Genomic DNA, 24,919 nt, shown 5'->3' with positions numbered 1-24,919 from the left:
TGCAGAAAGCCTGCTTTTTAATTAATATAAGTCGCTATTGTTTGCTGCAAACTAACAAGCGTGTCAGCAATTATAACACATCACACCATAGTGCTTAATCAGCCAGTTTGAATGCTGTGCAGTTAGTCTGCTTATTACCGTAAATTTATGAGTTTTAGAAATCTGACCCCTATTATCGGCCAGAAAATTACCACTGAAATACTTAGAGATATCCCATTACAAACAGCCACCAAGTTAAATCGTCTACATTAGACGTGAATGAGGACTAAGCTATAAAAAGGTCTCTTCTATAGCGGAGACCTGATTACTTTTAACTGTCTATGAATATTGGAATAATATCAAGAGTGCTAGCACTGAGTCAGCAAATTAAAAATTGGGGGTTCAGTAACCCCGTGTTCGAACACGGGGTTACTGAACCCCCAATTTTTAATTTGCTGACTCAGTGCTAGCACTCTTGATATTATTCCAATATTCATAGACAGTTAAAAGTAATCAGGTCTCCGCTATAGAAGAGACCTTTTTATAGCTTAGTCCTCATTCACGTCTAATGTAGACGATTTAACTTGGTGGCTGTTTGTAATGGGATATCTCTAAGTATTTCAGTGGTAATTTTCTGGCCGATAATAGGGGTCAGATTTCTAAAACTCATAAATTTACGGTAATAAGCAGACTAACTGCACAGCATTCAAACTGGCTGATTAAGCACTATGGTGTGATGTGTTATAATTGCTGACACGCTTGTTAGTTTGCAGCAAACAATAGCGACTTATATTAATTAAAAAGCAGGCTTTCTGCACCACATTCAAACTAGCTTATCAAGCACTACTATTGGATGTGGTAAAATTACGACAAGGTCTGTTAGTTTGTAGCAAACAATATCGGTCTATGCTAATTTGTTCAAATATATCCACCCTGAATACCAGGTCACAAATACCACGGCAAACAGCTATATTGTGGCTCAATAAGAGGCACTCAACATATTTTGTCTCTTTAATCCAGGCTTATATTTTATATCTATGGGGCCTATATATTGACCACTTGAACTATTACTAGCAATAGTATCGTTAACAATAATCTCAGTGCAACTCTCACTCAGTTTAGGACTCAAACACGCAGATATTTAAGGCTGTGCTTGGGTTGGCTAATTCATGCACTAATACCCAGCACTTCAGACTATACAGTGTTTTTGCCTATCCTAATAGTGTAGACTTGCCTTAAAGGAGGACTAACTAATACAGCAATTATTTTTTCTTGCTGTCTATAATCTATTATATACTAACAGGGTTCAATATTGCAACACTATAAATAGTTTAGATTCCCTGCTAGTTACTATAATTTGAATACGGGAGTGCTATCTGATATACCAATAATATTATCTGAGTTCCAGCTAGTTTTAATAGTATGTGTGTGTGTGCATGTGTATGAGTCCAGCCGGACTTTCAATATATTTTTTCACTAATAAAGTTATTTAGTATAAATGTGAATGATCGGATGATTTTGATACTTACTTATTCTTTATGTGTCTGACCTTTATCTACAGTGGGTACAGTTATTACACAATCCAGCAACCTGCAATCTTTCTCTTTGTGTGTTGCAAATCTCTCTTGCACACATATTTGTACATTTCTATGTATATTATTGCATTAGGTTCTGGGATTCTGGGACTATAAGTATTATACAAAGTGATTCAGTCCTTGAATATAAGAATTTCAACCCACTTCATTTCCCTCGCCACCCCCAGTTATCTTATCTCTTTGTTGGATAACATTAATTGGCATGCTGATTTTGGGTGGGTGATGATAGATGTGGTTTCACTGTACTCTAGCATTCCTCATCATCTTGGTATTCAGGCTATTTCCTATTTCCTCTGATATAGGACTAATTTTCGGAAGAGTTCCTGCTATCCCATAATTTTTTCATGTTTGATGGCAAATATTATTTGCAAACATGTGGTATGGCGATGAGGGCGAAATTCGCCCCCTCATTTGCAAATATTTTTATGGGGTGTTGGGAGCTCAACTTTCTCTAAATTGAGATCAATCCATTTAAGAACAATATGCACCTCTATATGAGGTATATAGATGATCTCATATTTATTTTTAAAGGTAAATTTGTTTTTGACGACTTCCTAAACTTTGTGAATAACAATGAATTGGGTCTTAGGTTTACAGGAATTTTTGACAAACCCATGGTTGAGTATCTAGATTTGAAACTTTGTGGCTCTTCTGAACAGAATTTAGTTATTACTGATACTTATAGAAAGTCTACCTTTGGCAATACAATTCTCCACGCTAAGTCATGTCATCCAAAGCAACTAGTTAAGTCTATACCGAAGAGTCAGTATTTGAGGTTAAGGAGGAATGCCTCTTCTGATGTACTATTTGATGCACAAGCTGTTAAACTTACAGAGAGGTTATTGGCCAGGGGTGATGGTTTAAACTCACTTTAAAAGGCTCTTAAGGAGATAAAGGATAAGCCATTGTCAAGTGTAAAATGTAAAAGTCTCAGGGGTGATGGGGAGTTTTAGTGGAGACACTATAGTGTTTTCTACAGAATTCTCTATACAATATCAAGAGATCTGGAAGATTGTCAAACATATTTTGGCATTTTTTTAAAAGGTGATGATATTTTATCTCCTTATATTGATCAAGTTAAATTTGTTGCTAAAAAAGTGCCTACTTTAGGGAATAAGTTATCACACAGTTTAGTCACAAGCATTAGAAGTGATAACAAAGGAGTTTGGCTTAACAAGAGGGTACCTTTAAATGCCTCTCACGTAATTGTAGTACTTATGAAGTTATTGCGAAGGGTGATATTTTTGTCAGCAATCATACTGGAGTGGCATTTAAGACTGAGCATTATGCTAATTGTGGTACCACTTTTGTGGTTTACCTCTTAGAATGCAATTTATGCCATGCCCAATATGTGGGTCAAATGTCACGTTGTCTAAGGTCACGAATTGGTGAACATAAGAGAGATATCAAGAACTATGATAAGGATTCCACTATAGCTAGACATTTCAATGGCTTTCATTTTACTCACATGCCTAACTTCAATGTAAAAGTAATTGATATTGCTAAGGTGCGTTCTAGGGGCGTTAATAAATATAAGATTCTGACTAAGAAAGAACTATCTTAGATTTTTATGTTGAACACTAGAGAACCAAATGGTTTAAACAAAGAATGGGATATTAGTTTGTTTGATGACTAATTATCACGTAGTACTTGATCGTTATTTGTTGTTTATAATAATTTTTAAAGTTATACTGTCTACTCTTATTTAGAATCAGAATAGGATTGTTTCTTTTAGACACACATAAATGTAATTGTTTTGAAAAGTATATACAATGTTGGTTCTGTCTCTTTAAAATTTGAACATTGAAAATAGGAATGTCATTAGACAGTATAAGAGTGTTAAATTTTATGTGGACATCATTATGATTGTGTCTGTACCTATGTTGATAGTCATTATTTGAATCACAGTATGGAATATTTAAAATCAATTGTGGTCTTTCACTTCTAATGTATTACTCTTTAGAAATCGGACAGTTTATATAAAGTCTAGATTTTGTTAGATATTTCTGTCTATAGGGAGGTACTTGTCAGTTAATTGACATTGCACTACTCATACAACAAAGAGGCTATAAGGGTTGGTTACTTTATAATAATTGAAATGTATTCATAAATCAAGTTTAATATATTGTTAAGTGTTTGTAGCCTTGCGAATGTAGCACCTTTGATATATCTCTTGTTTGCATTGGTATCTGCGATGTTGTTCAATTCTCTCAAAGTCAGCAATATTTTATTTTGTAATCAGTGAGATTCTTTTTGTATTTATTAAGCCCTTGTCCTATCTAGTAATTATTGCTTATTTTTTTCTATCTACTATTTTATGTATTTGATCAGTTAGTGCTTTCATATGTATTACTTGTTGTAATCTTTGTGTTATTTTCTCTTATATGTGATGACACTGTTAAATTGTTTCCTGTATGCAGTAGCGCAATAATGGTTACCTGTTACGAAGACATGATTGCGCTGGGTATATAGGTGTTGTGGTATGATTCTAGCATTTACCTATGAATAAGTGCTGCATGGCACAAAACGCATAAGGACACGCCCCCTTTTTATCCCCATGTCCATGAGTTGTATGTTTTGTATTCAACTGCAATAAACTCTGAATTTTATTGGATGCTTTGGTGTGCTGCCTCTCTCCTTGTTATATTGAATCCTGTCGTGGGCACATAGCCTTGTCTTCTGGTTTGTACCTTGTTACTTGACTTCTATGGATGTTTCAATTTCTGTTTTACATGCTGCCCTGAGCGTCTGTGACTGGGAATCAGCTGCCATCTGTGCTATGCCTGGAGATGCGCTTCCTTTCTCCCCTTTCCTAAAACTTTCCCTGGAGCCCACTTCCAATATAATTAAAGGGACACTGTACCCAAAAATTTTCTTTCGTGATCCAGATTGAGCATGACATTTTAAGCAACTTTCTAATTTACTCCTATTATCACATTTTCTTCATTCTCTTGGTATCTTTATTTGAAATGCAAGAATGTAAGTTTAGATGCCGGCCCATTTTTGGTTAACAACCTGGGTTGTCCTTGCTGATTGGTGGATACATTCATCCACCAATAAAAAAGTGCTGTCCATAGTACTGAAACCAAAAAAAAGCTTAGATGCCTTCTTTTTCAAATAATGATAGCAAGAGAATGAAGAAAAATTGATAATAGGAGTAAATTAGAAAGTTGCTTAAAATTGCATGCTGTTTCTGAATTACAAAAGAAAAAATTTGGGTTCAGTGTCCCTTTAATGAACATGTCAAACAAAACAGGCGCAATAACAGACCGATGGGGAACACCACTAGTAACTGACCCCTCATTTGCAGGTACTTCATTAATTGAAACACTCTGCCTTCAATCCTTAAAGGGACAAAATACTCATATGCTAAATCACTTGTAAGTGATGCAGCATAACTATAAAAAGCTGACACAAAAATATCACCTGAACATCTCTATGTAAAAAAGGAAGATAGTTTACCTCAAACTTTATTTAGCTCACTAGAGTAAGCGCTCTGTGAACATTTAGAGCTGCTGTTAAGCTGCAAGTTAAAAAAAAAAGAAAACACAATAGCCAAGCAGCTGAGATCTTGCAATGGTTTGCAATGATCTCATGAGATTTCACTTAAATCTAACATGACTGTGCCTGACATGCCAGCTGTACACTCCCTAGCTTGTCCTGGGACAAGCATCCTTACTGGCAGCTTAAAGTCTCTTTATAGTGGGGTGTTAATACTTAGAGTTAAATGTCTTCCTTTTTTTACGTAGAGATGTTTAGGTGATATTTTCTAGTCAGCTTTTTATAGCTATGCTGCATCCCTTTCAAGTGCTTCAACATTTGGGTATTACGTCCCTTTAAGTCAGCAATGTAACGATTTAACAATCTTAGCATCAACCCAAAGGCAATACACTTTGTGGAACAAAGTCAAATGCTTTGCTAAAGTCTAGATACACTACATGATTGTACAAACAAAGAGCTATAAAACAATTCCGGTACATACAGCAGAGTCCTATTACATCCTATTGTGATACCAGTAAGTCCCTTCCTTCAGGCTTTTTCCCACACCATCCTCAGCTCTTTGTTTGTAGAATCCCCAAGTGGTTCGAGGTCTAGAGAGATGTTTACCGGAATTAATACACAGATAAAGGGTAAATATTACCTATATTTTAAATTGTTTTAAATAAATGTCATATGAAGAAGACCTGGATTTCTGGGAGAGTTATATAGAGCTATTATCTTTTGAGCTAATCGTGGCTCAGAAGAGCGTGAGTACCAGATACAAAGTGGATTTTTAAGGACCACTTTAATAAAAGGACTTTTTTTCACTCATCCTATTGGTTTGTTATAATATATGTATATTTTGTGCACTGTGTGTAATATTTTAACACTTTTTTATATTTTTTGTAATTTGATACATGTGAAATACATTTTTATGAATTGACTGAAGAAGCAAAATAAGTTAATTGTCTATGTGAAGAATTGAATATGCTCAATTAGTTATTAAACTGTGAAATTGAAATAATAAAGTTAAAGCAAAGGGGGAAGTTGAATGCACCTTTATTGTAAAAAAAAAATGTTATACTGCATATAGAAGACTAGCAAAATATACATGATAGGAGTGTTCTGTTTCAAAGAAAGATTGTAGAGTGTGTAAAATTTATGTAGAAAAATTATAAGAAATGCATTGTCAGAACATGTATACACTTAATGGTGTCTGGTTCTTTCCAGTCTCTTCAGACTACTTCAATCCCTTGTGTGGAGCAGGAGTAACACAATCACTGTATTAAATGTACCAGAGTCAGAAAATCTACAACATCATGAAGAAAATGAACTGCATTTTGGATTCTAGTAATTGAGCTTAGAGATCAAACAATAAAAAAGCATAATGCAAATGTTAAATTGCTGAAGAAATAACTTTATAATTAGAAATCTACCTTAGATTATTGCAAAGCAGACAAAAAAAATCAGCACAATTGAGTTACCTGTACCATGCAAATCTGATGGTGAACACTGTACTGCAGGCAGCTGCGGTGGATAATGAAGCCCACTATCTGACTCCCTCTATGGCCCAGACTCCTCTTTCCTGCATCCTCTGTGATTTTTGCTGTTATACTGCTCCTCCCTTTCTGTCTGTATAATTTGTATAAACAAACTGCTGTCAGACCTGCTTTAAAATTAAGGAGTGTGTCTATGATTCTTAAAAGGTCATCATTTTTGTGTCCTAGTAGAATGTATATAAATATATACATTTGGGGTTATACTGTACGTGTATACATGTATGAATATACATATCTACACATATAAATACATATAAATATATTTATTTATATGTCTAGGCTATTTTTGGTTTAGTACACTGGACATCACTTGTTTATTGGTGGGTGAATTTATCCACCAATCAGCAAGAACAACCAAGGTTGTTCACCAAATATGGGCCGGCATCTAAACTTACATTCTTGCATTTCAAATAAAGATACCCAGAGAATGAAGAAAATTTAATAATAGGAGTAAATTAGAAAGTTGTTTAAAATTGCATGCTCTACCTGAATCACGAAAGAAAAAAAGTTGGGTTCAGTGTCCCTTTAATGTGGGTCTTACCAGGCCCGGACTGACCATAGGGCATACATGTCGATATTATTGTGTGAGATGTCTATCCCCAATCTTATTTGAACAGTGCAAGTATATTTAGCAAATTGAAGTATATATTTAAATATGCTATAACTATGTGGACTCTAGTGGTAGAATGTGCACCTACACTTTCTTGTTTTTTTCAATTAATCATTGCTGGTCACCTTGGTATCACTTCCACAATGTGTGTGCTAGGTTGCAAATAGTCTTTTTGTGGTGTGCTTAACCAAAAAAACCCTTTGTTGTATCTTTTAAATTAGGGAGCTGACCAAACCCTCCTTTTGGTTAATGCACACCACCCAGTTATATATATATATATATATATATATATATATATATATATATATATATATATATATATATATATATATATATATATATATATATATAGCTAAGGAACTCTGCATAAACATAATTTGCTGCAGTGTGGATACTGATTAGCATAGGACCAGTCTGATTTGGGACACCTTGTAAGTGGTAGACTGGCTTAGCAGAATATGATCATATTGCGTGACTAAGATCCCATTTTTATTTAAAAGCATATTTTTCTGATAATATTCTTTGCAATTTAAATATAAGTCGATATTATTGTGTGAGATGTCTATCCCCAATCTTATTTGAACAGTGCAAGTATATTTAGCAAATTGAAGTATATATTTAAAATGCTATAACTATGTGGACTCTAGTGGTAGAATGTGCACCTACACTTTCTTGTTTTTTTCAATTAATCATTGCTGGTCACCTTCGTAGCACTTTCACAATGTATGTGCTAGGTTGCAAATAGTCTTTTTGTGGTGTGCTTAACCAAAAAAAACCTTTGTTGTATCTTTTGAATATACATATATACACATATAAATACATATAAATATATTTATTTATATGTCTAGGCTATTTTTGGTTCAGTACACTGGACATCACTTGTTTATTGGTGGGTGAATTTATCCACCAATCAGCAAGAACAACCAAGGTTGTTCACCAAATATGGGCCGGCATCTAAACTTACATTCTTGCATTTCAAATAAAGATACCAAGAGAATGAAGAAAATGTAATAATAGGAGTAAATTAGAAAGTTGTGTAAAATTGCATGCTCTACCTGAATCACGAAAGAAAAAAAGTTGGGTTCAGTGTCCCTTTAATGTGGGTCTTACAAGGCCCGGACTGACCATAGGGCATACCGGGCAGATGCCCGGTGGGCTGCCGCCTACCTTAGCCCCGCCCACCATAACCGCACTCACTGACTGCTGTGCTGTCACTGTGGATATGTTTTGTAGTGACATGTGGGCCAAGCACACAGTGATGCAGTGCGGTGATGGGCAGTGCGGCTGCAGTGTACAATATAGGTAAGTGATTGGGACACAGTTTTTTTTTAAACCCCACTACTGCTACTTGCTGCTTCCCTCCCGGCCGCCTCCATTCCACCCCAGCAGTCCCGGTCTTCTAACATAAGCCGGCCTGGTCCCTAAACCAATGACGATATAGTCAGGTGGTCTGGAGAGCGGAGGAGGGACTAGCAGGTGCCTTAACAGTTACTTTAAAGTTTAAACATGTCAAAAGCTTTTGGCGCTCACTTCCTCTCCCGACCAAGCAGCGTGGTGATGGGCAGTGGTGCGGCTGCAGGGTACAATATAGGTGAGTGATTAGGGGACACTTTTTTTTTAAACCCCACTACTGCTACTTGCTGCTTCCCTCCCGGCCACCTCTATTCCACCCCAGCACTCCCGGTCTTCTAACTGAAGCCGGCCTGGCCCCTAAACCAAAGACAATATAGTCAGGTGGTCTGGAGAGTGGAGGAGGGACTAGCAGGTGCCTTAAGAGTTACTTTAAAGTTTAAAAACATGCCAAAAGCTTATGGCGCTGCTCAGTTCCTCTCCCGGTGGTCATGGCTAACTTAAGTTGCTCTGGCCTGCAGACTCCTCTCGATGTTGCGCGCCCTTTCTGTGATGCTTTGAATTTCCCTCCCCAACTGAGTATGCTTCTCTCGCGGGGTTTGCAGCGCTCTTGGAGGGCTTTTTCAAATCATTATGAATGATGAAGGTCCTGAGTGAAGTCTGTGATTGAATTTGGGTTTATGTGGTTTGTTCCACTACTATGTACTTCACCTCTATGATTCTTTTATATGGTAATTGATCTGTTAGCTTTTACAGAGGGCAGTAAATGGGTTAAACTTAATTGCAGATTTTTCTTTAACTGTTAAAGAAAAATCTGCAATGTAAAAAAATTTTTTGTGTGCAATGCTTATTATTCTTGCCACTTCTGAAAAGTTCTGAATAATGCAACCTTTCCATAATTTTTTTCCCCCTTCTAAAAGAATCCATAACTATTCCTCAAGCTCCTCAAGTGTCAAAATAGAATACATAACTTTCTCCATAGTTACAAAACTGTTGTATATCTATAGTTACTGCTATTTTGTTTAGTGTACACAGAGAATAATGATATTATGGAACATTTAGGGTTTTTATGAAGCAGTTACCCCAAAACTACCGTATTGTTGACAAATCACCCTTATTTTACAGTAAGGAGGCTTATTTAAGATGATTTTTTTTTTAACTATAAGTTGGGACAGTTTTGCATTAAAACAAATTAGTTTTAATATATCATGCTTGACAATGCCATAGCTAATCACAATCCATTTATTGCAGTGAATATATGTTGAATGTCTTGTGGATAATTGTTTTGATGTCCTCATGCAGTGTGGGATTAGGTTGTGACACTTTCTTTTTATTCTACATTTTTAAGTCAATGAAGGATGTGGCTGTTTTGTCATAGTCTGTTGGAAAAAAATCTCCCTTTCTTGTTTTTTTTTTTAAACTAGCTAACCCTGAGCTGCCATGTTTTTTGTTTGTTCCTTATGTTTGCTGGACAGTTTAGTTGTAAGGGTATAATTCCGATTATCCTAGCTTAGTGAAGGTATAATCTAGATTTTATTAAAGAGACAGAGACGATTATTTTGCATAAGCCTTTTCCTTTACTACTCCACAGCCATTCAAAGTAACATAATACATTAAACATATAACATAGAAAGAAATGAAATAAAAACAATGATCAATGAAAAACCACATTGGAAGTTGAAGTTCAAAACAGACCAATCAGCATAGTTCCATATGTTATAAAAGGTCCCCACACAATCCCAACTGCCTCTTTGATCTTTGATACTCGAAAAAGGAAGTGTAGAATTTTCAGAAATAAATCCAAAAACGAAAACGAAGAAACTGAACAGGAACCAGAAAAAATAACTGAAAAGCTGGGAACATAGTCCATTTGCAGAAACTTGACTCGAAGAAGGCAATCTTGTAGAAGTGGACAGTAGAGTTTCTGAAGAAACCTGAAGTCGAATATCCTTCTCTGAAGAATTCTGAAATTCAAAATCCGGTTGAGGAAGGACCTGGAGCTGAAAGATAAAATAGCAGTAAGTAATACTAATACATAAACAGGGTATGGGTTTAGGGAGGGAAAATAATCGTCTCTGTCTCTTTAATAAAATCTAGATTATACCTTCACTAAACTAGGATAATCTGAATTTTATTACAAGGACAGAGACTTATATTTTGCAAGTTTAAAGCTGACAAATAAAATATTAATCTAATAAACATTGAGGTAAGGAATGTATAGGTTTAAAATAAAATTGTCTAAATACAGAATCTGAAGACCAATCTGCAGCATTAAGTATTTCCTGAAGGGATGCTGATTTACAAAAAGCTTTAGAAGCAGCAGCACCTCTTAAAGAATGAGAAGTGAAAGATCTATCTACTCCCGCTTCATTCATGACCCATTTAATCCACCTACTAATAGAAGTAGAAGAAACAGGAAGATGAGGAGGAGAAAAAGAAATCAAAAGTTGATTAGAAGAAGAAGTTCGAAGGGAAGAAGTACGTTTCTCATATTCTTTGAGACAGAGAACAACACATAAGGAAGGATGATCGGAAAAATAAGGATAGAATATAGAAGAAGACATAGATTTAGTTCTTCTAGAGATGTTAAAAATTACACCTTGAGGTGAAAACATCTTAGAAGAAAAATCTATAGCCTTGACATCAGAAACTCTTCTGCAAGATAAAAGACAAAGAAGAGAAGCAAGCTTACAAGTAAGTTGTTTAAGAGAGAGAGATTCATTTGAAGGCCAAGATTGAAAAAGAGAGAACAATAAATTAACATCCCAAAATGATGAATATCTAGCTGAAGGAGGTCTCTTGATCTTTATAGACTTCATAAGTCTAGAAACAGAAATATGTTGACCAATAGGAGAATTATTAATTAGTTCATGACCTGCCGAAATAGCAGATCTATAAACATTAATAGACCTATAAGCCAAACCTTCCTCATAAAGGGAAGAAAGAAAATTCAAAATTTTGTTTAAAGGAGCTGAAAAGGGATCCAAATGTCTTTGACTGCACCAGCCAGACCATCTGGTCCAGGAAGACAAGTAAGATTTCTTAGTTCCTGGAGCCCATGCGTCTTGTAATAAAGATCTAGCTGATGAAGAAAGACCTTCGGAGGCCCAAGATCCCCTGAAATTGTCCATGCAATAATATGCAGAGAACCTTGAAGAACTAGGTCGTGAAAATCTCTGTTTGGATCTGATAGAAGGTAAGGAACCAAGGGAAGAAGAATTGGAAATTGGTACGACATCTCCAACAGAGACGGGTACCAGGACTGGGTTGGCCAAAATGGGGAGATCAGAAGTAGCGAAATTTTGCTCCTCTTGACCACATTCAACACTCGAGGAATCATCGAGAAAGGTGGGAATGCATAGGCACCTTGACGTGGCCAAGATTGGAGAAATGCATCTATCGCTAGAGCTTCTGGATCCGGGCGCCAACTGTAAAAGGGGAGAATCTGATAATTGAGACGGGAGGCAAATAAATCTATTGACAAAGGACCTCTGGTAAGAAGTAATTTTTGAAAGAGATCTGTATGTAATTTCCAATCGCTTGAGTCTGTTACATAACTGGAACCCCAATCTGCTGCAGTATTGGAGAGACCCGGAATATATTCTGCTTGAATAGAAATATTGTTCCGGAGACACTGATGAACAAAATTCTTCGTGATATCTGACAATTGTTTGGAGTGAGTGCCACCCAAACGATTCAGATAACGAACAGCCGAAATATTGTCCATCCTCAAAAGAATTGAAATAGGAGAGTTCTGTTTGATAAAGCTCTTGATCGCAAAGGATCCTGCTATAAGTTTGAGGCAATTGATATGTAGATTGCGTTCTGAAATGGACCATTTGCCTCCAGTTATCTGAGAACCACATCTTGCTCCCCAACCTGAATTGCTTGCATCTGACTCTATTATAATATCTGGAGCTTTCCCAAATATAGCTTTGCCATTCCAAGCTTCGATATTGGAAAGCCACCAGATCAATTCTGTCCTGGCTTCTTCTGATAAAGAGATTCTGTGAGAATAAGAAAAACCCTTTCTCAAATAGAAAATCTTTAATCTTTGTAAAGCTCTGTAGTGTAAGGGAGCAGGAAATATTGCTTGAATAGAAGAAGACAGAAGACCCACTATTCTTGCAAGAGTTCTGATTTTATTTTCTTTATTTTCTCTGACGGTAAGCTTAGGGTAGAAACTGTAGTATCTATTAAAAAGCCTAGAAAAACCAACTTCTGGGATGGAGTCAGAACCGATTTCTTGAAATTGACTAGAAAACCTAGGTTCTTCAAAATGTCTAAAGTCATCTCTAGCTGTTTGGACTGGAGAGAAGGGTCCTGATTCATAATGAGAATGTCATCCAAGTAAATAATTAAACGAATTCCTCTCAATCTCAACCATGCTACAACAGGTTTTAAAATCTTGGTAAAAACCCATGGAGCGGATGATAAACCGAAGGGGAGACAAGTAAACTGCCAAATAGAACTTTTCCAAATAAACCTGAGAAACTTGTGATGGGAAGAATGAATAGGAACTGTTAAGTAAGCATCTGTTAAGTCTAATCTTACTAACCAATCTTTGTCCATAAGACAGTCTCTCAAAAGATGAATACCTTCCATCTTGAAATGGTTGTATGATAGGAAGGCATTCAGATTTCTCAGATTTATCACTGGACGAAGAGAACCTTCTTTCTTTTTCACAAAGAACATGTTGCTGAGGAATGAGTCTAGCATATCTGGCGCTATTTCTATAGCTTGTTTTATATGGAGATTGGAGATCTCTTGATCTAATAAATCTGAATCTGTTTTTGCAAAAACAATGGGATTTGGGATTTGAACTTGGAAGGGAGGGGAAATAAAATCTAGAAGAAGACCTGAGACAGCTTTTATTACCCAAACATCTGATGTAATTACTTTCCAATTTTCTATGAAAAGGGATAATCTGCCTCCAACTTTGTGTGGAGAAAAATTTGTCAATTGTATAGGAAATGATTTTACCTGAGAAAGGACGAGATCTTGACCTTGAAAATCTTGGGTTCCAGGGACGTTGTCTCGTTGGGAAGAAGCTTGAGAGTGAAGGATTGGGAGGAGGATATTGCTGGTATTGCTGAAATTGAGGTCTGTTATTAAAGTTTGAACGACCGGGAAAGCGACCTCTTCCTTTCCCGGCCCATTCAAAAACACGACTATGAGGATAAAATATCTTTTTTGTGGAGGTTTTGACCTTATTTAGAGAATTGAAGGTATTGACGTATGCACTAAGTTCCTTCAATCCTAAATCACCAAAAAGAAGCCCTTCGGCTTGGGGACCCATCTCTGTAGGGGCAAAATCAGAAATTTTGGGGTCAATACGCCTTAAGACCATCCTCCTGCGTTGAGAGGACATGGCCGTGTTGGCGTCTCCAAATAAATAAACTAATCTTTGAATCCACTGTCTGACAGTATAAGGATCCAACATTACCTTGTTGACAATTGCCTCCTCTGTGAGTTCAAAAATTTTTGTAATTGGACCCAAAGAATCCAAATATCTGTCCTGGCAAGCTTTCAGGAATCTGTCGGGACCTTTCTTAAGGTTAAAGTTTTTGTTATTAACAAATTTTACAATGTTTGCATCTATCTCTGGTGTAAATGAAGATTTGTGGGGAAGATCTGGGTGAGGACACTCAGCTTTTAAAGTTGATCTTGCCTTATTAGATTTTCTCAAATAATAATCTAAAAATTTAGCAACTCTTTTAGATGGTCTCCAATTAGAAGATCTAGGGTGTTGTAAATCTTCTGGGTCTAGGTACTCTAGACCTTCATTATCAACCAGTTTAGGTTTGGATTTCTTTATAGGTTTTTTAACTTTTTTGAGTTTTTTGAGTCTTTTGGCTTTAGGGTAATAGTCTGACGATGAACTCTCAGAGAGTTCTGGAGAGTAAATAGACTGCCAAGAATTAAAATCTGAGTTAACTTCAGTTTCAGTATTGGAGTCCGGAGACTCAGTTGTAGAGACGAAGTCTACCATACTCTTGGCAGCACGTTTTTTAGGAGCAATAATTTCTGAATCAGAATCTGAATCTGAAACTAAATTTTTTGATTTGTGAGTTTTAATACTAATATCTGCAGGAGATATATTGGAAGCTCCATGTAAATAATTAAAACATTTTCTTTTAGTCTTTTGAGACAAATGCTTACTCTTGTGAGTAGCTTTTCTGGGGTTTCCAGAATTTTTATTGACAGTATCAATAGCTGTCTGAAACTGATTCCTTAAATCTTTTATTGAAGAATCAATCATGTTTTTTTACTGATTCTGCATTAAATGCAAAAGAGTCTCCTTGAGACATAATGTTAAATACAGTAAATATAAATAAATATTTTTTAAAACAATAATAAATTACTAAATGTAAATAACTTAATTATATATAATAATGGAAAAATTAATTGATATAGGACAACAATGAATAAAATTACCAGAGTTGAATGATGCAAACAATGAAGAAAAAACTAAGGCCTAGATTTGGAGTTCGGCGGTAAAAGGGCTGTTAACGCTCCGCGGGCTTTTTTCTGGCCGCACCATAAATTTAACTCTGGTATCGAGAGTTTAATCAAATGCTGCGTTAGGCTCCAAAAAAGGAACGTAGAGCATTTTTACCGCAAAAGCAGCTCTCGATACCAGAGTTGCTTACGGACGCGGCCGGCCTCAAAAACGTGCTCGTGCACGATTCTCCCATAGGAAACAATGGGACTGTTTGAGCTGAAAAAAAACCTAACACCTGTAAAAAAGCAGCGTTCAGCTCCTAACGCAGCCCCATTGTTTCCTATGGGGGAACACTTCCTACGTCTGCACCTAACACCCTAACATGTACCCCGAGTCTAAACACCCCTAATCTTACACTTATTAACCCCTAATCTGCCGCCCCCGCTATCGCTGACCCCTGCATATTTTTTTTAACCCCTAATCTGCCGCTCCGTAAAACGCCGCCACCTACGTTATCCCTATGTACCCCTAATCTGCTGCCCTAACATCGCCGACCCCTATGTTATATTTATTAACCCCTAATCTGCCCCCCACAACGTCGCCGACACCTACCTACACTTATTAACCCCTAATCTGCCGAGCGGACCTGAGCGCTACTATAATAAAGTTATTAACCCCTAATCCGCCTCACTAACCCTATCATAAATAGTATTAACCCCTAATCTGCCCTCCCTAACATCGCCGACACCTACCTTCAATTATTAACCCCTAATCTGCCGACCGGAGCTCACCGCTATTCTAATAAATGTATTAACCCCTAAAGCTAAGTCTAACCCTAACACTAACACCCCCCTAAGTTAAATATAATTTTTATCTAACGAAATAAATTAACTCTTATTAAATAACTTATTCCTATTTAAAGCTAAATACTTACCTGTAAAATAAATCCTAATATAGCTACAATATAAATTATAATTATATTATAGCTATTTTAGGATTAATATTTATTTTACAGGCAACTTTGTAATTATTTTAACCAGGTACAATAGCTATTAAATAGTTAAGAACTATTTAATAGTTACCTAGTTAAAATAATAACAAATTTACCTGTAAAATAAATCCTAACCTAAGTTATAATTAAACCTAACACTACCCTATCAATAAAATAATTAAATAAACTACCTACAATTACCTACAATTAACCTAACACTACACTATCAATAAATTAATTAAACACAATTGCTACAAATAAATACAATTAAATAAACTAGCTAAAGTACAAAAAATAAAAAAGAACTAAGTTACAGAAAATAAAAAAATATTTACAAACATAAGAAAAATATTACAACAATTTTAAACTAATTACACCTACTCTAAGCCCCCTAATAAAATAACAAAGCCCCCCAAAATAAAAAAATCCCTACCCTATTCTAAATTAAAAGAGTTACAAGCTCTTTTACCTTACCAGCCCTGAACAGGGCCCTTTGCGGGGCATGCCCCAAGAATTTCAGCTCTTTTGCCTGTAAAAGAATAAATACAATCCCCCCCCCCCAACATTACAACCCACCACCCACATACCCCTAATCTAACCCAAACCCCCCTTAAATAAACCTAACACTAAGCCCCTGAAGATCTTCCTACCTTGTCTTCACCATCCAGGTATCACCGATCCGTCCTGGCTCCAAGATCTTCATCCAACCCAAGCGGGGGTTGGTGATCCATAATCCGGTGCTCCAAAGTCTTCCTCCTATCCGGCAAGAAGAGGACATCCGGACCGGCAAACATCTTCTCCAAGCGGCATCTTCGATCTTCTTCCATCCGGTGCGGAGCGGGTCCATCTTGAAGCAGGCGACGCGGATCCATCCTCTTCTTCCGATGTCTCCCGACTAATGACGGTTCCTTTAAGGGACGTCATCCAAGATGGCGTCCCTCGAATTCCGATTGGCTGATAGGATTCTATCAGCCAATCGGAATTAAGGTAGGAATTTTCTGATTGGCTGATGGAATCAGCCAATCAGAATCAAGTTCAATCCGATTGGCCGATCCCATCAGCCAATCAGATTGAGCTCGCATTCTATTGGCTGATCGGAACAGCCAATAGAATGCGAGCTCAATCTGATTGGCTGATTGGATCAGCCAATCGGATTGAACTTGATTCTGATTGGCTGATTCCATCAGCCAATCAGAAAATTCCTACCTTAATTCCGATTGGCTGATAGAATCCTATCAGCCAATCGGAATTCGAGGGACGCCATCTTGGATGACGTCCCTTAAAGGAACCGTCATTAGTCGGGAGACATCGGAAGAAGAGGATGGATCCGCGTCGCCTGCTTCAAGATGGACCCGCTCCGCACCGGATGGAAGAAGATCGAAGATGCCGCTTGGAGAAGATGTTTGCCGGTCCGGATGTCCTCTTCTTGCCGGATAGGAGGAAGACTTTGGAGCACCGGATTATGGATCGCCAACCCCCGCTTGGGTTGGATGAAGATCTTGGAGCCAGGACGGATCGGTGATACCTGGATGGTGAAGACAAGGTAGGAAGATCTTCAGGGGCTTAGTGTTAGGTTTATTTAAGGGGGGTTTGGGTTAGATTAGGGGTATGTGGGTGGTGGGTTGTAATGTTGGGGGGGGGGGATTGTATTTATTCTTTTACAGGCAAAAGAGCTGAAATTCTTGGGGCATGCCCCGCAAAGGGCCCTGTTCAGGGCTGGTAAGGTAAAAGAGCTTGTAACTTTTTTAATTTAGAATAGGGTAGGGAATTTTTTATTTTGGGGGGCTTTGTTATTTTATTAGGGGGCTTAGAGTAGGTGTAATTAGTTTAAAATTGTTGTAATATTTTTCTTATGTTTGTAAATATTTTTTTATTTTCTGTAACTTAGTTCTTTTTTATTTTTTGTACTTTAGCTAGTTTATTTAATTGTATTTATTTGTAGCAATTGTGTTTAATTAATTTATTGATAGTGTAGTGTTAGGTTAATTGTAGGTAATTGTAGGTAGTTTATTTAATTATTTTATTGATAGGGTAGTGTTAGGTTTAATTATATCTTAGGTTAGGATTTATTTTACAGGTAAATTTGTTATTATTTTAACTACGTAACTATTAAATAGTTCTTAACTATTTAATAGCTATTGTACCTGGTTAAAATAATTACAAAGTTGCCTGTAAAATAAATATTAATCCTAAAATAGCTATAATATAATTATAATTTATATTGTAGCTATATTAGGATTTATTTTACAGGTAAGTATTTAGCTTTAAATAGGAATAAGTTATTTAATAAGAGTTAATTTATTTCGTTAGATAAAAATTATATTTAACTTAGGGGGGTGTTAGTGTTAGGGTTAGACTTAGCTTTAGGGGTTAATACATTTATTAGAATAGCGGTGAGCTCCGGTCGGCAGATTAGGGGTTAATAATTGAAGTTAGGTGTCGGCGATGTTAGGGAGGGCAGATTAGGGGTTAATACTATTTATGATAGGGTTAGTGAGGCGGATTAGGGGTTAATAACTTTATTATAGTAGCGCTCAGGTCCGCTCGGCAGATTAGGGGTTAATAAGTGTAGGCAGGTGTCGGCGACGTTGAGGGGGGCAGATTAGGGGTTAATAAATATAATATAGGGGTCGGCGGTGTTAGGGGCAGCAGATTAGGGGTACATAGGGATAACGTAGGTGGCGGCGATTTGCGGTCGGAAGATTAGGGGTTAATTATTGTAAGTAGCTGGCGGCGACGTTGTGGGGGGCAGGTTAGGGGTGAATAAATATAATACAGGGGTCGGCGGGGTTAGGGGCAGCAGATTAGGGGTACATAAGTATAACGTAGGTGGCGGTCGGCAGATTAGGGGTTAAAAATTTTAATCGAGTGGCGGCGGTGTGGGGGGAGCTCGGTTTAGGGGTACATAGGTAGTTTATGGGTGTTAGTGTACTTTAGGGTACAGTAGTTAAGAGCTTTATAAACCGGCGTTAGCCAGAAAGCTCTTAACTCCTGCTATTTTCAGGCGGCTGGAATCTTGTCGTTAGAGCTCTAACGCTCACTGCAGAAACGACTCTAAATACCAGCGTTAGAAAGATCCCATTGAAAAGATAGGCTACGCAAATGGCGTAGGGGGATCTGCGGTATGGAAAAGTCGCGGCTGAAAAGTGAGCGTTAGACCCTTTAATCACTGACTCCAAATACCAGCGGGCGGCCAAAACCAGCGTTAGGAGCCTCTAACGCTGGTTTTGACGGCTACCGCCGAACTCTAAATCTAGGCCTAAGTTAGCAAGAATAAATTTAGAGCAGATAACAAACAGTTAACTTGTAAAAAAAAATTCCTCACAGAAAGAAGCTAATTATCAAGGAATGTCTGGGCAAGTGGCCAAAAAGCTGAACAGAGAGCAATTTAAAATGTTGTAGTTTAGTCAGCTGAAGTAAACAGAGGGGAGATGCGTCACAGTATTATTAAGGAAGTGATGAGTCACAAGATGGATGGGGTCACATGACCTGAGAGAAGATGTCGGCAAGTAAGCAGTAAGACTGACCAGAGGAGTGAGACAGGCAAAAAGTGCACAGGGGAACAAGTAAAATGAAAGGTAATAGTAAATAGGGCAAATAGAACAAATTAAATACATAAAATATGAAAATAAACAAAACTGTAGAAACAGAAAAAAGTAAGAAATAAAACAGGGAAAACAACAAATAAATATAACAAGTTAAGGTAACAATAAAGCTAACATTAATCAGGAAATAAATTTTATTTAATGCACAATAAATGTTATTTCAAAATTGCTATGAAATACTTAACTTTAGCAGAGCAGCAAAAGAAAAGAGGCAGTTGGGGGACCTTTAATAACATATGGAACTATGCTGATTGGTCTGTTTTGAACTTCAACTTCCAATGTGGTTTTTCATTGGTCATTGTTTTTATGTCATTTCTTTCTATGTTATATGTTTAATGTATTATGTTACTTTGAATGGCTGTGGAGTAGTAAAGGAAAAGGCTTATGCAAAATATAAGTCTCTGTCCTTGTAATAAAATCCTGTGATGCAGTGGAACACACATGACCCATAATAAATGGTTTGTAGTGTTAAAAAATAATCCAGATTTTCTAATGGTGTTAAATACAAACAATAGATCTAATTTATTCCTCATTTCTTTACAATGTTCCAAACAATTTTCTCTAGAGCTTTTGATGCACTCAGTAGTCCTCTATTTGTTGAGGGGGTTCTGCTTTGGTTCTGGGTCACAGGTAATCCTGGGCTACAAAGATAGTTCATACTCAAATAATTTGGATTGCACAGAGCTGCTCTATTCCCCAGAGATAATCGCAGAGGTAAAAAGTGTATTAATATAACTGTGTTAATTATGCAAAACTGGGGAATGGTTCTATATTTTTATAATAAAAATTCTGGTGTAGACTGTCCCTTTAACCCTTTCATGACAGGGTTATAAAGTCTACATCGGAACATCGTTCCGATGTAGACAAATTGAAATCACGCAATCGTGAGATTTCAATTATGGGATCGGGTCTGGGGGGCGTCCCTATGACGCTAGGAATGCCCTCCAGACCGCGATCAAATCCTGCAAGCACAGTTGGCTTCAGGACTGCCGTTAGCTATTATGTTGGATTCCGTCATAATGGTTTTAAAGCCCAGCTCCGTTTTGATGGAATACAATGGCATAACAGCAGCAAAGAGTTAAACAAGCACATTATACTTGTTATGTTTGGTATAGGGTTAAATAACAAACAGTGTCGGGTGGGGGGGATAGGCTGCTTTGCCTTAAAATGCCCGGGCCTATTTTTGGTCCCAGTCCAGCCCTGGGTCTTACTGTACTGTACATTGTATTTTTGATGTGTTTTGTGACACTTTTTGGGTTTCCAATATGGTTAGCACCTTCTGTTTAGAAGCAATGTTAACCAAAGCGCAAATCACAGTCATGACAGCGCAATCACATTTACTTCCCGCTTGTAATATGAGTAGAATTACAGGTGCATTTCTGGCCCAACCCTAGTGCACGGAAACTGTAATCGAGCCCTTAGTATATTTACACATGATTTTTCAGAATGCTTTTTTTTAATTACTGACACAAATCAGAACTATTTTTTTAAGTACTTTTATCAAATAACTTAAAGGGACAGTCTACACCAGAATTTTTATTTTTAAAAAGATAGATCATCCCTTTATTACCCATTACCCAGTTTTCCATAACCAACACAGTTATATTAATACACTTTTTACCTCTGTGATTAGGGATGGGCGAATGTTTCTAAACATTCATATTTTAAAACAAATTTTTATACATTCGTTCGTTCGGATCGAATTTTGAATGTTTACCTAACATTCGATTTTCGAATGTTCGTTTTTGAATTTTCCGATTACATTCGAAAATATTCGTTCTAATAATAGAATGTTTGTTTGCCTTTGCATTATATTATATTCGAATTTGATATCTATATTTCACATTCGAATTCGAAATATAATATTCAAATTCGATTCAATAATATCACATTCTATATAGAAATGTAATATTCAAATTCGATAAAATATATCACATTCGATTTCGAAATATAATTTTTGAATTCGATTCAATATATCACATTCTATATAGAAATGTAATATTCGAATTTGATAGGATATATCATATTCGATTTCGAAATATAATATTGGATTTGATTTTCACATTCTATTTGTAATGTGAAATTTGAATTCGATTTAAATTTCGAAATAGTATTTTCTTTTGTAATGTACTATTCAAATTCAAATTATTTTTAATAATGCTGTTATCTTATAAATATTCAAAATATTCTAATTCTATTTTAATTTCAAAATAGTATTTATAATCTACAATTGTATTTTGAAATGTAATATTCAAATTCGAATTATTTAATATTCAAATTTAAATATTTAAATCAAGTTATTCCCTCCCATATGTAAATGTTATAAATAGATGTAGTTCTTAACATTTCATTTGACAGGTTTAGTTTTGGAGAAGGATGTACTGGTTTTGTGGTCATGTACTCGTGTTGGATTATTTGGATTCAAAAAAATTTCTATATATTATTATCTATTTGCTCCAGTCCTGTGGCATCATTTTTTGGATTTTTGTGTGGACACATTACACAACTGTGGACGGTGGACTGCACACCGTGAGAAGACACATTTGTTATCTTCATCTTCAATCAATTTCATAAATATTTGGAGAGGTAATATGTGGTCTATTTATTTTTATAGGCAAAATACAGGCCATATTTTCATGATGTCTTAACTAGAGCACTGGTGAAATAATCAGTACCTATGGTGAGAGCCAGTTTAGTTACCATGGTTACTGATTATTTTACCTGTGCTCCAGTAAAAGGGATATGAAACAGATTTTTTTTATTTCATGAATCAGATAGATCTTTCAATTTTAATCAACTTTCTAATTTACTCCTTTTATCATTTTTTCTTCATTCTCTTGGTATCTTTATTTGAAAAAGCAAGAATGCAAGCTTAGGAGCTGGCTCATTTTTGGTTCAGCACCTGGGTAGCGCTTGCTGATTGGAGTATAAATGTAGTTATCACCAACCAGCAAGCGCTACCCATGTTCTGATTCTAAACCAAAAATGGGCCGGCTCCTAAGCTTATGTTCTTGCTTTTTCAAATAAAGATACCAAAAGAATGAAGAAACATTGATAATAGGAGTAACATCGAAAGTTGCTTAAAATTGCATGCTGTGTCTGAATCATTAAAGTTTAATTTTGACTAGACTATCCCTTTAAGACGTTATAAAGATAGCTTACTAGCCTAGGTTAACTTGAGGACTGTGGTTGAGAAGTACTGATGTTCATCATAGAGATGTTGTAATTGTTGTAATGTAGTGCTGGTTGTGTTTTACTGTGCTAGTCCTGCCTTGTATATCTTGGTAAGGAATTGGTCATTGGCAGCCAGTGATGCTGACTAGGGTCTAATTTATATTTATTGTATGCTAGATTTTCTTTTAGATTTGTGAACTCTGATATTTATAATTAGGGACTGTAACCTAAAATGCTTATTTTAATTATTTTTTAATTTTATTTCAATTAGATTTTTTTCATTTGTACTATTTATTTAAAAAAAAAATTGTATGCATTTTTTTGGCTTTGCATTTTGATGAGTAGATAATGCTGTAGTGCTATCTTTACCTATGTAGATTGTATTGTATTGTATTTTTTCTATTGGAAATTAAAACTTATTATTTAATTCAAAATATAATTACTAAAGGTTATAATTTTGAATTACAATTTTTAAGTAAAAAATAATCTATTTGAATTTTATGGTGCTTATATAATCTATTGTATTTTTTACATCTTAGTTAAAGGGACACTAAACCCAAAATGTTTCTGTCATGATTCAGGTAGAGAATACAATTTTAAACAACATTCCAATTTACTTCTATTATCTAATTTGCTTCATTCTTTAGATATCCTTTGTTGAAGATATAGTAATACACATGGGTGAACCAATCACACGAAGCATCTATGTGCAGCAACCAATCAGCAGCTACTGATGCTATCTGGATATGCCTTTCAGCAAAGGATATCAAGAGAATGAAGCAAATTAGATAATAGAAGTAAATTAGAAAGTTGTTTAAAATCACATGCTCTTTCTGAATCATGAAAGAAAAAATGTGGGTTTCATGTCCCTTTAATGCTCTTTCTGAATCATGAACGAAAAAATGTGGGTTCCATGTCCCTTTAATATTTATTATGGTTTTATTTTCGAATTTTACATCTTTTTATAGATATTATAGAGTTAATTTCGAATATAAGGCCAATAGTAGTTATATTAAGTGATAGATGTGTTAAGTATTTTAATTTTGAATTTTAGTTATTATTGTGTTAATTTCAAATTATTTACTAGTAAAGATGTAAAATTCGAATTTTACTTCTAAATAAAACCACTGTATCTATTATAATTAATAAAGGTGTAAAATTCGAATTTTAAAATTCGAATTTTACTTCTAAATAAAACCACTGTATCTATTATAATTACTAAAGGTATAAAATTCGAATTTTAAATCTAAATCAACATCTCTATCACTTTATATAACTGTATGAATTGATAGAGGTGTTGATTTCAAATTAAAATTCAAATTTTAACACCATTATTAACTATAATATGTTCATTTCGAATACAAATTTTACATCTTTGTTATAGTTACTGTTTTAGTTTTGAATTGTATCTATTAATTGTGTTAATTTCGAATTAAAAACTATAGCAAAGATGTAAAATTTTAATTTTAATTTGAAATTAACACATCTATTATACTTACTAGTGGTGTTAAAATTTGAATTTAAATTTGAAACCAACACCTCCATCACTTAATCTAACTATTAAGTGATAGAGGTGTTGATTTTGAATTCAAATTCAAATTTTAACACCATTATTAACTATAATAGATATGTTCATTTCAAATTTGAATTTTACATCTTTGTTATAGTTATTGTTTTAGTTTCGAATTGTATCTATTATTGTGTTAATTTCAAATTAAAAACTATAGCAAAGGTGTAAAATTTGAATTCGAATTCGAAATTAACACATTTTATCTAATATACTTACTAGTGGTGTTAAAATTCAAATTTTAATTTTAAACTAACACCTCCATCACTTAATCTAACTATTAAGTGATAGAGGTGTTGATTTCGAATTAAAATTCAAATTTTAACACCATTATTAACTATAATAGATATGTTAATTTCACATTCGAATTTTACAACTTTGTTATAGTTATTGTTTTAGTTTCGAATTGCATCTATTATTGTGTTAATTTTGAATTAAAAACTATTGCAAAGATGTAAAATTCTAATTCTAATTTTAATTCAAAATGAACATATCTTATCTTTTATATTTACTAGTGGTGTTAAAATTTTAATTTAAATTCGAAACCAACACCTCCATCACTTA

At 35.3% G+C, this 24,919-nt stretch overlaps 1 protein-coding gene across 2 annotated transcripts in view; it reads right to left on the bottom strand.

Annotated features, from left to right (window-relative positions):
- The window catches only part of LOC128663450 (uncharacterized), a 130,565-nt gene extending 123,912 nt beyond the window's left edge, over window positions 1–6,653 (bottom strand). Inside the window, exon 1 of one of the 2 annotated variants that reach the window (XM_053717779.1) lies at window positions 6,539–6,653. The gene's annotated coding sequence lies outside the window, so the exon portion shown is untranslated. The remainder of the gene's footprint in view (window positions 1–6,538) is intronic. The other variant, XM_053717780.1, reaches the window with a different exon arrangement.
- Between the last annotated feature and the right edge of the window lie 18,266 nt (window positions 6,654–24,919).

The sequence above is a fragment of the Bombina bombina genome, chromosome 6, assembly GCF_027579735.1.
Source record: "Bombina bombina isolate aBomBom1 chromosome 6, aBomBom1.pri, whole genome shotgun sequence".
NCBI classification, from domain to species: Eukaryota; Metazoa; Chordata; class Amphibia; order Anura; family Bombinatoridae; genus Bombina; species Bombina bombina.
Note: the sequence above shows the minus strand (reverse complement) of the source record. Positions and strands in the feature narration are given on the sequence as shown.